This window comes from Myotis brandtii, unplaced genomic scaffold (assembly GCF_000412655.1).
Source record: "Myotis brandtii unplaced genomic scaffold, ASM41265v1 scaffold317, whole genome shotgun sequence".
NCBI classification, from domain to species: domain Eukaryota; kingdom Metazoa; phylum Chordata; class Mammalia; order Chiroptera; family Vespertilionidae; genus Myotis; species Myotis brandtii.
Window position 1 is genome coordinate 774,958 of NW_005362155.1, and position 11,763 is coordinate 786,720.

The following is an 11,763-nucleotide window of genomic DNA, read 5'->3' on the forward strand; positions in this document are numbered from 1 at the left end:
CCTCCCTGGGGCTCAGTCCTGGCTGTCCGTCCGATGACCTTGGGCCAATCACTCCTCTTCTCTGAGCGTCAGTGTTGCCATTTGTCAATGGGACTGTTGGCTCACTTCTCCACTCATGCAGCACATGTCCATCGAGTGTCTGTCGTGTGCCAGGCGCCGTGCCAGTAGCACTGGGTAAGAGCAGCGACCAGAAACAGCCTTCCCGGGGCTCCTGGAGGAGCTTGAGAGGAATTCAGGAGCTGAACGTCCCAAGCTTGCGATGGGGGGTTGGGGGGGAGGGGTGTGTGGCACGAGGGAGAGGGAGGTGCTTGTGAGAATGGGCGGCGGTGGTGATGTTCGCAGGGGTATAAAGGGATCCTGCTTGGCATGGCGGGTCCTCATCTGCTTCAGTGTTTCCCCTCTGAGACAGCCACATGGCCATGCCAGCAGGAAGCTGGGTCAGTAAACTCAGCCAGAAGCTCAGACGCGAGTGTGGGGTGGGCAGAGATCACGGCAAATCCGCAGAGCCGAGGATTTCGAGGGTTTTAGGGAGAAAGGGTGGGAAGGAGGTCAGTGGCATCCTATAACTCCGGGAGGTGGAGATGGAGGACTCCACGCAAAAGCCATGGATTAGGTGGCCGGGTGCCCGGAGTTATTTCCACAGCTCAGGTCACCAGGGGTTAAGCGGGAGGTGCGGGCGGGTATGAGGGAGCCGGTGAGCTATAACTCAGGCGCCTGACCGACAGTGGTGGCCTGGCGGTGAGACGGCTGTGCCTGAAGCGCCCGGTGTAAATGGAATGCCTGTCTGTCTAATCCTGTTCTTCACGCCCCGGACAAATCCTCTGTCTGATGAGACTGGAACGCTGCGCCTTTGGTAGGGACGTAACCGCCCCCTATTTGAGGTGTGTATGTAACAGAGGGAGCCCTCAAAGAAAAGAGCTGAATTCAAGAAATTGTGGCACGTTCCGTAGATCACAACGTGTGGGGCCTGTCCTTCCCAGGTGTGGGAAATGTAGCCATATAGCAAGGGGGGCGGGGAGAAAAGAAGAGGAAAGAAAAAGTAGTATGGCCCTCATGGCAGAGAGTCGATTTGGCTCATGCTCACCTCACTCCAGCTATCCTGGACGGAGGGCCTAATTATTCTTTTCTCTTTTTTCATCTTTTATTCATTTACTCAACTGACATTCATTGAAGGCCTGCTGGGCACCAGGCACTGTACTAGGCTTGGGGCGGGGGGGGGGGGGCAAAGGAAAAACAAACATCTTGATCCTTGGCCTCCTGGAGTTTGCATCTGGGAGAGAGACTCAGCCCTCCATGAGCGTAGCACGGGGGGCTGACCTCCGTGTACCAGCAGGTGAGTCCTGCGGGAGCAGCACCCGCGTCGGCCCAGGGTGGGAATGGGTAGGGCGGGAAGGCACCATCTGAGCTGAGACTTGGAAAAAATGTGTTTGCTTCATAGGCAACTTGGGGAGGGTATTCCAGGTGGAGGGACCAGCATGGGCCAAGGCCTCAGGAGGTGGCATATCCTGGAAACATCCTTAGTTCAGAATGGCTGGAGGGCAGAGATGGGGGGTAGGAGTGTTGTTGGAGGCAAGACCACAGGGCTGGGTGAGGGTCTTGATGCTCCTTTTCTTTGCCTCCACTAACCATCCACGAACCCCCTTTGTTATCCCAAGCATCCGGCCTTCCCCGCAACCAGCTCACTCCCGTCACAGCATGAAAGCTGGCGTAGGCCCAAGGCAACCCTCCAGTTCCCCAAACAGGCCTCTGGGGGTGGGGTAAGGGTGGGGCTTCCCCTACCTCGAAGGGCTTATCACAGTTTTCACCCGGTTACAAGTAATGAAGTTGAAGCAGTGCTCAAAACTCCCAACAAGCAAGCCCTGGACCAGATGGCCTCACAGGTAATTTCACCAAACACTCAAGAACAAGCACCTGTCCCCTGAAACCATTCCAAAGCATCCAGGAGGAGGGAAGGCTCCCAAGCTCATTGTACCAGCCCAGAATCATCCTAATTTACAAACCAGATAAAGACACCACAAAGAGAGAAAATTATAGGCCAATATCCCCGATGAACATGGATGCTAAGATCCTCACAAAATATTAGCAAACCAGATCCAGTAATACATCAAAAAGGTCATACACCATGGCCAAGTGGGATTTATACCTGGGATGCAAGGCTGGTACAATAGCCACAAGCAATTAATGTGATACATCACATAAACAAAATGAAGGATAGAAACCTCATGATGATATCAATAGGTACAGAAAAGCATTTGATAACATCCAGCACCCATCTACACATATAAAAGCTTAAGCGACCATGTTGACCAGAACACGCACTGACCACCAGGGGAAGACACTCAATGCAGGGCAGAAAAGCATTTGATAACATCCAGCACCCATCTACATATATAAAAGCTTAAGCGACCATGTCGACCAGAACGACTGGTCTACCAGTCGCTACGACGCCCACTGACCACCAGGGGAAGACACTCAATTAATTCAGGAGCTGCCCCCTGGTGGTCAGTGCACTCCCACAGCCAATCTCCCTCGGCCCCTCCCCCACTCCCCTGGCCGGCCCAATTGCCCTGATCAGGACTGGGGGAGACGCCACAATGGCGTTTTTATGATAAAAACTCAGCAAAGTGGGAATAGAAGGAACATACCTCAACATCTTAAAGGCCATATATGACAAATCCATAGTTAACATCATACTCAGGGGCAAAAACTAAAAGCCTTTCCCTTAAGATCCGGAACAAGATAGGGATGTCTGCCCTCACATTTTTATTCAACATAGTACCGGAAATCCTGGCCACAACAATCAGACAAGAAGAAGAAATAAAAAGCACCAAATAGGAAAGGAAGAAGTAAAACTGTCATTATTCTAAGACAAAAAGATGCTGTATATAGAGAGAACCATAAAGATTCCAACAAAAGACAACTAGGACTGATAAATGGATTAGGTAAAGTAACAGGATAAAAAAATAAATATCCAGAAATCAGTTGCTTTTTAAATTTTGTTAATCCTAACCTGAGTATATCTTTCCCATTGATTTTTAGAGAGTGGAAGGGAGGCAGGGAAGGAGAGAGAGAGAGAGAGAGAGAGAGAGAGAGAGAGAGAGGTGAGAGAGACGCATCGATTGGTTGCCTCCCACACTCGCCCCTGACTGGGGCCAGGGATGAACATTCAACCCAGGAACATGCCCTTGACCAGGAATCGAACCTGAAACCCTTCAGTGCGCAGGTCAATTCTCTAACCTCTTAGCAATACTGGCCAGGGATCAGTTGCATTTTTATACACCAATAATGAGCTATCAGAAAGAGAAACTAAGAAAATAATTGCATTTACAATTGACAAAAAAAGGGACCAATCCAGGAATAAATTTAACCAAGGATGTAAAAGACCTGTACTCTGAAAATTATAAGACACTGAAGAAAAAATTGAAGAAAATACAAATAAGTGAAAGCATATACAATGCTCATGGATAGGAAGAATGAACATCATTAAAATGTCCCTACTATCCAAAGCAATCTATAGATTCAATGCAATTCCTATCAAGATACTAATGGTGTGCCCTGGCCAATTTGGCTCAGTGGATAGAGTGACGGCCTGTGAACTGAAGAATCCCGGGTTCGATTCTGATCAAGGGCACATGCCCAGGTTGTAGGCTTGATCCCCAGTAGGGGGCATGCAGGAGGCAGCCGATTGATGGTTCCTTCTCATCATTGATGTTTCTCTCTCTCTCCCCCTCTCCCTTCCTCTCTGGGAAAAAAAAAAAGATACCAATGGCGTATTTCACAGAACTAGAACAAATATTCCAAACGTTGATATGGAACCACAAAAGACCCCCAATAGCCAAAACAATCTTGAGAAAGAAGAACAAAGTTGGAGAACTCACCCTACCTAATATCAAGTTGTACTATACATGTCCACAGTAATCAAAACAACATGGTACTGGCATAAAACTAAACATATAAATCATTGGAACAAAATAGAGAGCCCAGAAATAAACCCACACCTTTATGGTCAATTAATATTTGACAAAGAAGGTAAAAATATAAATGGAGTAAAGAGAGTCTATTCAATAAATGGTGTTAGGAAAACTGGACAAATAGGTGGAAAAAAAATGAAACTACACCACCTTCTTACACCACACACAAGAATAACTCAACATGGATTAAAACTTAAATATAAGAGTCGAAACCATAAAAATCCTAGAAGAAAAACAAAAACAAAACCCCTAGAAGAAAACATAGGCAGTACAATCTTGGACATTTCTCGTGGCAATATTTTTTTCTGATATATCACCTCAGGCAAGGGAAACAAAAGAAAAAATAAACAAATGGGACTACGTCAAACGAAAAAGTTTTTGCACCGCAAAGGAAACCGTCTACAAAATGAAAAAATAACCCACTGAATGGGAGAACATTTTCACCAATGACACATTTGGTAAGGGGTTAATATCCAGTATTTATAAAGAACTTACACAACTCAACTCCAAAAAAAACCCAAAGAATTCAATTTAAAAATGGGCATAGGACCTGAATAGACACTTCTCCAAAGAGGACATATATGAAAAAATGCTCAATGTCACTAATCATCAGAGAAATGCAAATTAAAACCACAATGAGATATCACCTCACACCTGTCAGAATGGCTACCATCAATAAATCAACAAACAACAAGTGCTGGCGAGGATGCGGAGAAGAAGGAACACTCGTGCACTGCTGGTGGGAATGCAGACTGGTGCAGCCACTATGAAAGACAGTATGGAGTTTCCTCAAAAAGTTAAAAATGGAACTGCTTTATGACCCAGCGATTCCACTTCTGGGAATATCTCTGAAGAAACCCAAAACACTAATTTGAAGAATATATACACCTCTGTGTCCATTGCAGCATTTTTTGCAATAGCCAAGATTTGGAAGCAGCCAAGTGCCCTTCAGTAGGTGAGTGGATAAAAAAAACAGTGGTACATTTACACAGCAGAATACTACTCAGCCATAAAAAAGAAGGAAATCTTACATTTTTTTCGACAGCATGGATGGACCTGGAGAGTATTATGCTAATCGAAATACCCCAGTCAGAAAAAGACAAGTACCATGTGATTTCACTTATATGTGGAAGTTAATGAATAAAATAAATTAGCAAACAAGATAGAAACAGACTCATAGATATAGAGAATAGACTGACACTGAGAGGGGCGGGGCTGGGTAGAAAAGGTGAAAGGATTAAGTAAAGAAAAAAAAAGGGAAAGAAAAGTTTTCACCGCTCCCAAGAAAGCCGGGTTCCTTCTAACAGGGAGTCCCACTGCTGAAGAAAATAAGATGGTCTCTGTGGTTTCAGGCTGACATAACAGGCAGGGCCGGGAGGTTAATTGACTTGCCCAAGGTCACGCAGCTGCTCACTTGTGGAGCTGGGATTACTGGTAAACCTGACTGCTGCTGGCTTCAGGGCCCTGGGGTCCTTTCACAGGCTGAGCTGCAGGAGGGACCGGGTGGGAGGGAGAAGACTTTACATCCTCGGGACACAGGCTCTGAGAAGTCTGTAGCAGCCAGACGATGTAATAGACTGGAGTGGCAGGTGGCGGAGAGAAGGAAGTGTGTATTTGCGCCTGGAGAAGACAAACCTGAGAGAAGCAGGACAGGGAGAGAGCCAAGCCTCCGACCCGCCTGGCACAGGGACTGGGGAGCTGGCCCTTAGCAGCCCTTGAGAACAGGGCCAGGGGCGAGGGGCTTGGAGGAGGTGGCTGGGCTTCGGGTTTGCTCCCATGGGAGGGGAAGGAGTGGGCGAGCCCTTCGATGGAGTCCATGTGGGGACCAGCTCACACTGAGGGGCCCTCAGCCCAAGGTCAATGCCTTTTTAGGGTAGAGGAGAGAGCAGACACCGGGCAGCCCCTACCCGAACCAATGATTATAACTAACTAGAGGCCTGGTGCATGAATTCATGCATGGTGGGGTCTGGCTAGCCCTGCCCCAGATCGGGGTGGGGGGGCACCGATCAGGGGGCCAGCCAGGAGAGGGGCCTCTGGCGGTTGGCCAGCCGGCCCTGCCCCCTGGTCGAACTCCTGGTCAAACTCCCGGTCGAGGGGACAATTTGCATATTAGCCTTTTATTATATAGGATTATTATAATGAACCATTGATTATGTTCATTATAATAACCACCTTTGACGGAGGTGCCATTGTGTGCAGACACTGGGCTACCTGCCTCGTCTGTGAACACCCCTGTGAGGGAAGGACTCACGGCCATTCTGCAGCTGTGACTCCTTCAGTCACGTAGCCAGGAATTGTTCCCGCCAGAGCCCGCCACCTAAAGGGCTTTGCACAGGCTGGCGGGGGACTGCTGCTGTAAGTGTTGTTATTCTTCCTCGCTGGCCTGCAGTCAGCTGAGGCCAGGTCATGGCGCAGGGGCCAGTCCTGTCCATAGGCCTGGGCCCAGGGTCTGGACTCATCAGCCAGCAGGCTCCCTCCCGGACGCCATGCTCCGCAGAAGGCGGCTGTGCAGAGCAGGGTGGCCCGAGGGCCAGAGGTGAGGCTGAGATGGTCGGCCCACTGGGCCAGACCCCAGAGGCCACGCGACTCAGGGGCCTACCAAATGCGTACATTTTGACTGTTTTAAAACCAGAAGACCAACATGAATAGAATAATAGTGAAGACTGGGTTGTATTTGTCTTTATGCCACCGCGGTCATCAAATGTAACTTAATATTCCTGCGTGGAGGAGCGGGCGCATGAACACCTGTGGCTGCACGGAGCCCCGGCTTTCCCCTCAGGACCACGTGATACCCTCCCAGCCCAGCGCGCCCCCGTCCCTGCTGTGCCTTCCGCAGAGAGGCGGTCCCTGCCCCTGGAGACCAGGGTCTCACAGCCCGAGGGGCTGTGCAGGCAGCTGGAAGGGGTCTGTTCTTCCCCAGTTCCTCCAAAAGAGGAGGCTGGTCTACTTACGGGAAACAAAGAGAGGCGATTTGGAGACCTCCACGTGCGTTTTCCAGGGAATGATTGGACCGTGTGGAGAAGGCAGCAAGTCTCTTTTGTGAGGTAACAAGAAAAGGAAGTTTTGTGGTAAGAAAAAAAACGACCCAGGACAGGTAGCTCTTTGGAATCCAGGAAGCTAGATTCATGTCATCTCAGCATATTTGGTTTCATAATGAAACATATATTTAACTGCACAGCACATCATTATTAATCTTGAAATTAATTTCTTAACCTTCAACCAAAATAATTCAACATTATTTTGCTATACTGTATGTCATGTGTGATTTGAAATTTTTTTGGTCATAATTTCCCTTTTGAAAATGCAGAATAATCTAGTGCTGACCAGTATAGTTCAGTCCCATGCACCGAAATGTTGCCAGTTTGATTCCCGGTCAGGGCACGTGCCTGGGTTGCAGGCTCAATCCCAGGTAGGGGGCGTGCAGGAGCTGATTGATGTTCCACTCTCACATCCATGCTTCTCTCTCTCTGTCCCTCTCCCTTCCTTTGTCTTTAAAAGTCAATAAAGCCCTAGCTAGTTTGGCTCAGTGGATGGAGCGCTGGCCTGGGGACTGATGGGTCCCAGGTTTGATTTCGGTCAAGGCCACATGCCTGGTTTGTGGGATCCCCAGTAGGGGGCGTGCAGGAGGCAGCTAATCAATGATTCTCTCTAATCATTGATGTTTCTATCTCTCTCTCCTCCCTTCCTCTCTGAAATCAATAAAAATATATTTTAAAAAATTATTAAAAGTCAATAAAATATGTTTTCAAAATGCAGAATAGTCTAAACTTGAAAAATAATTGAACATAGTGTGACGGAAATGTGAATGTTTTGCTGCTTTTATAACAAAAAATGCAGGGAGGGGTAGTGGATATTTCAAACAGGAATTAAAGTTAGAATCGTGTGTCTTTCTTTGAGAGAGGCCTAATCTTACGATTTTAGAATGACTTCAGAGAATTTTCACTGAGAAACATTAGAAACTCTTAAATAATTGTGGGAGCCATTTGTAGACTGAGGTGCAAGTTGAAGAGCAAGCCTGTGAGGGGGCCACCACCACTGAGTTTTGGACAGAGGTTTGGGGACCTGCAGGCCTGGTGTCCGAGCATGCAAATCCCCCTGAGCTGCACACAGTCCTCAGGTACCAAGTCCTCAGGAACCAAGTTGCGAGGCGGGCGAAGTGCTGCTCCCCTGGGCCAGTCTCCACGGAACCATGGAGCGTGTGCGTTTCCAGAAGGCGCACTTGCCGAGCCCCCTGCCTCGCGCCTGGTCTGACTCTGCTGCCATGAGTGGCTGTGAGCTGGGAACCACACCGTACGGCTTCTCATTGGCTGTCATAGCAGCTTCCCCAAGTCACAGCTTCCTGTGGCCTTAAATCCCTCCCCTGTCCACCCTCCACTTAACTCCGTGGCTTTTTCTTGGCACTTACTCTCGGTGTAGTGATTGGTAACTTCGTGCTGTAAACTGCCACATTGTATTACAGGATGAGTTTCCTGAGACCCTCGTTCCACGGGCCACCCAGCCGCCTTGAGCCTGTCCTGAAAGAACCCTGCCCAGAGCCCCTCTGCTCAGTCCCCTTGCCTGGCCAGACTGGCTCTCTGGCCCATATCTTAAAAAAGCAAGTACTTTTGTGTCTAAAAGTGCGAAGATCTAAGTCAGAGGGATGAGCATTTCCGTATTAAAGATTCTTTTGATTGCGGTGACAAGAACCCAGTCAGATCAGCTGAAGGAAAAAGGATGGCGGTTCGTGTAACTGAAAAGTACAGGGTTATAGGCTTCAGGCATGGCTGCATCCAGGTGATCACGTCATCAGTAATCTGTCTGTATCTCCAAACTTCGCCTTCTTCTGCGTTGGCACCCTTCTCAGCCAGGCCCGTCCGTGTGGGGAGAGGACGGTCGCAAGCAGCTCCGGGCTTCCGTAAGGTTCCAGAGGTAGCGAGAGCTCTTGCGAAACTCCCAGGAGGACTGTGATCCGACCAGCCAGGTTCATAGGCTCATGTCTGAGCCAATCACCAGGCCCGAGGATAAAATGCCTGATTAGCCACGCCTGGGTCTCTAGGCACCCTGTGGTGTGGACTTAGCCATGGACCAAACAGGACTATGATGCAGTGGTGGGCAAGGGGTTGCCCACAGGAGCTGGCTGGCTGCAAGTCCCAATGGCTTGTCACCTTGGGAGGTTTGTAGGAGCTCAGCCCCAGGAGTGGCAGAAGCCTTCACCTGGAACCCTCCACAGCAAACCCTAAGGCAGCGGTTCTCAACCTGTGGGTCGCGACCCCTTTGGCGGTCGAACGACCCTTTCACAGGGGTCGCCTAAGACCATCCTGTATATCAGATATTTACATTACGATTCATAACAGTAGCAACATTACAGTTATGAAGTAGCAACGAAAATAATTTTATGCTTGGGTCACAACATGAGGAACTGTATTTAAAGGGCCAGAAGGTTGAGAACCACTGCCCTAAGGGGAAGATATGGGCGCAAATAGCTTATGAGGGAAGTGACCCCAAGAAGTAGGGAGGGAGAGCGGGGAAGTAAGACAGGATGGGGAGGGCCACTAGGGGGAGTGTTGGTGAGCAGGTCGCCCTGAGGGCAGTGGGGTTCCATCCTGCCCGGACCCTCAGGAGACTGTAGAGCACCCGCAGAACTGTCCCCTGCAAGGGGCGTTTATTCACCTGCTCCTGCCTGAACAGTTAGGGTCACTCCTGAGACAGGACCGCCACCCCCCAGAGTTTCTCGCCTTCTCCCCTAAGAAAGCAAGTGTTTGAGAAAGGGAGCCACCACATACAGGGAACTGCCTCGCCAACGCCGCGGGGACCTCTGGCTCGGGCTGGGCCGGGGGGATACAGTGGGGGGCTGACAGAGGCTGCCACAGGAAGTCAAGTCAGGCCAGGGGGTGTCCTGACACCCAGGGGTGCACTGCAGTGCGGTTCCGACACGGCTCAGGTGGCATCAGGGGACACAGGACTTTGACCGCAGGGGCCTTTCGAGGTTGCACCTGTCCACACACTAGTTCAGGCCACACCACAGCCCTCTGGGACACAGGCTGCCTTCCTGGCGAGGGGCCTCTGTCTAATCCTTCAGACAGGGCAAGGTCAAAGGTTCTTCCTGAGCCTTTCATTTCTTAAAAATAACCAAATTAAAATGACCAAGATCTTAAAAAGCCGTGTTTTGGGGTGGCCAGCTCTGCTCCCCCTCATCTTGAAGTCGGCGTGCATCCAGCGCACAGCTCTGTGTGTGACGTGCCGGCCCCTCGACGTGTAACCATACACAGAAGTCTTCTCTCACTCAGCCTAGGTTGACCACTTTATGCATTTTTAATGGCCTGGTTTTGTCATTTCGGGTTGGTATTTATCAAATGTTCCACTTGTAAAGTCCAAACTCTCCTCCATGACTACAAAACGTGACCTGGGCCTTGCTCTTCACCTGCCTCCCCTACAGCTCAGCCCTCCTCGCTGGTCCTCACACCTCCCGGTTCCTGCCGGAGCCTGGGCTCTGTCTGCCACTGCCTTCCCCACGCCCCTTGCTCATTCCGATTCATTCAGGCCTCTGCTCAAAGGCCATCTCCTCTGAGGGCTTCCCTGCTCCCAGCAACGCCCCCCGCCCCAGCCCCATTCCCTCCTGCTCTGTTTTGCTGAGGCACTTGCTGCTCTCTGAGCAGCGCGGGAAGTGTGTCAGGCACTCAGTAACTACGCATTTGTGGAGGGGATAGAAGAATTCACACACTAACTTGCTGCGTTGTCTGCTGCCCCTCCCCTCCCCGCTAGACCAGGTTTTATCAGCCTTGGCGCCACATTCGGGCCAGATCCCTGTGTGCTGGGGACGAGGGCCAGTCCTGGGCATGTGGGATGCTCAGCCGCATCCTCGGCCTCTGCCCCCGTGCCAGCAGCACCCGGTCTCAAGTCCTGACAGCAGGAATGGCTCCAGGCGTCGCCAGCTGTGCCTCGGGAGGCAGGATCACACCTGGTTCTGCCACTGGAGAGTGGGCTCCGGGAGGGCAGGGACCCGCTGCTCTTCATGGCTGTGTCCCCAGGCCCCGCCCAGGCCCGGCCTCAGCACACACTCACCAGACCGCCGGAGCCATGCACTGTGGAGGGGGCTGCACACCAAGGGGCTGTAGGGATTTGAGCTTTTGGGTTTGCCAGTGGATTTTGGAACCAGACAGACAGGATGAACCCCAGCCGGCCACATGGAAACTGTGGCCTGGAAGTGCCTTACACTCTCTGTGTCCCCACCTGCCAGTGCTGGCTCGGTAAGTGAGGTTGGGCTCTGGGGAGAACAGTGATGCTGCATGCGTGGGGATTGGTGCAGAGCTCCCCACTTAGGGCTAGGTGACCCCGAGTCCTGCTTTGCGGGGACAGTCCCAGCAGAGAACAGTGATGTGCACAGGCAGGGATCCGTGCGGGGCTCCCCACTTAGGTCTTGGTGACCCCGAGTCCTGCTTTGCGGGGACAGTCCCAGCACCCATATCCACGGTGCCCTCTTCACTCTCAGAGGCGCTGGGTTGGATGCTAAGCTATCGTTCACCCCACTTATGGCACTTTGCACGGGTGGCTCCATGATCCATCCTTAGTGTTGCCTTAAGAGCCCATGTCTTCCCCTCGTGGTTCTGAGGGTAGAAATCACCACACGCCCAGCACAACCCTCTCGGTGACAGTCCTTCCAGTCGCTCCTTTCCCCCTGTGCCCAGTCCTCACCCCATTTCCCCTCAGCTTCTCTCCACTGGCTGGACCCATAGGCCTCTTTATATTTTAACTAGAGGCTCAGTGCACGAAATTCATGCATGGGGGGGGGTGTCCCTCAGCCTGGCCTGCACCC

General features: G+C 50.9%; 1 protein-coding gene across 1 annotated transcript in view; it reads left to right on the plus strand.

The window, feature by feature from the left end:
- Positions 1-11,763, plus strand: part of GSG1L (GSG1-like) — a 109,132-nt gene that overhangs the window by 44,376 nt on the left and 52,993 nt on the right. The window lies entirely within an intron of this gene.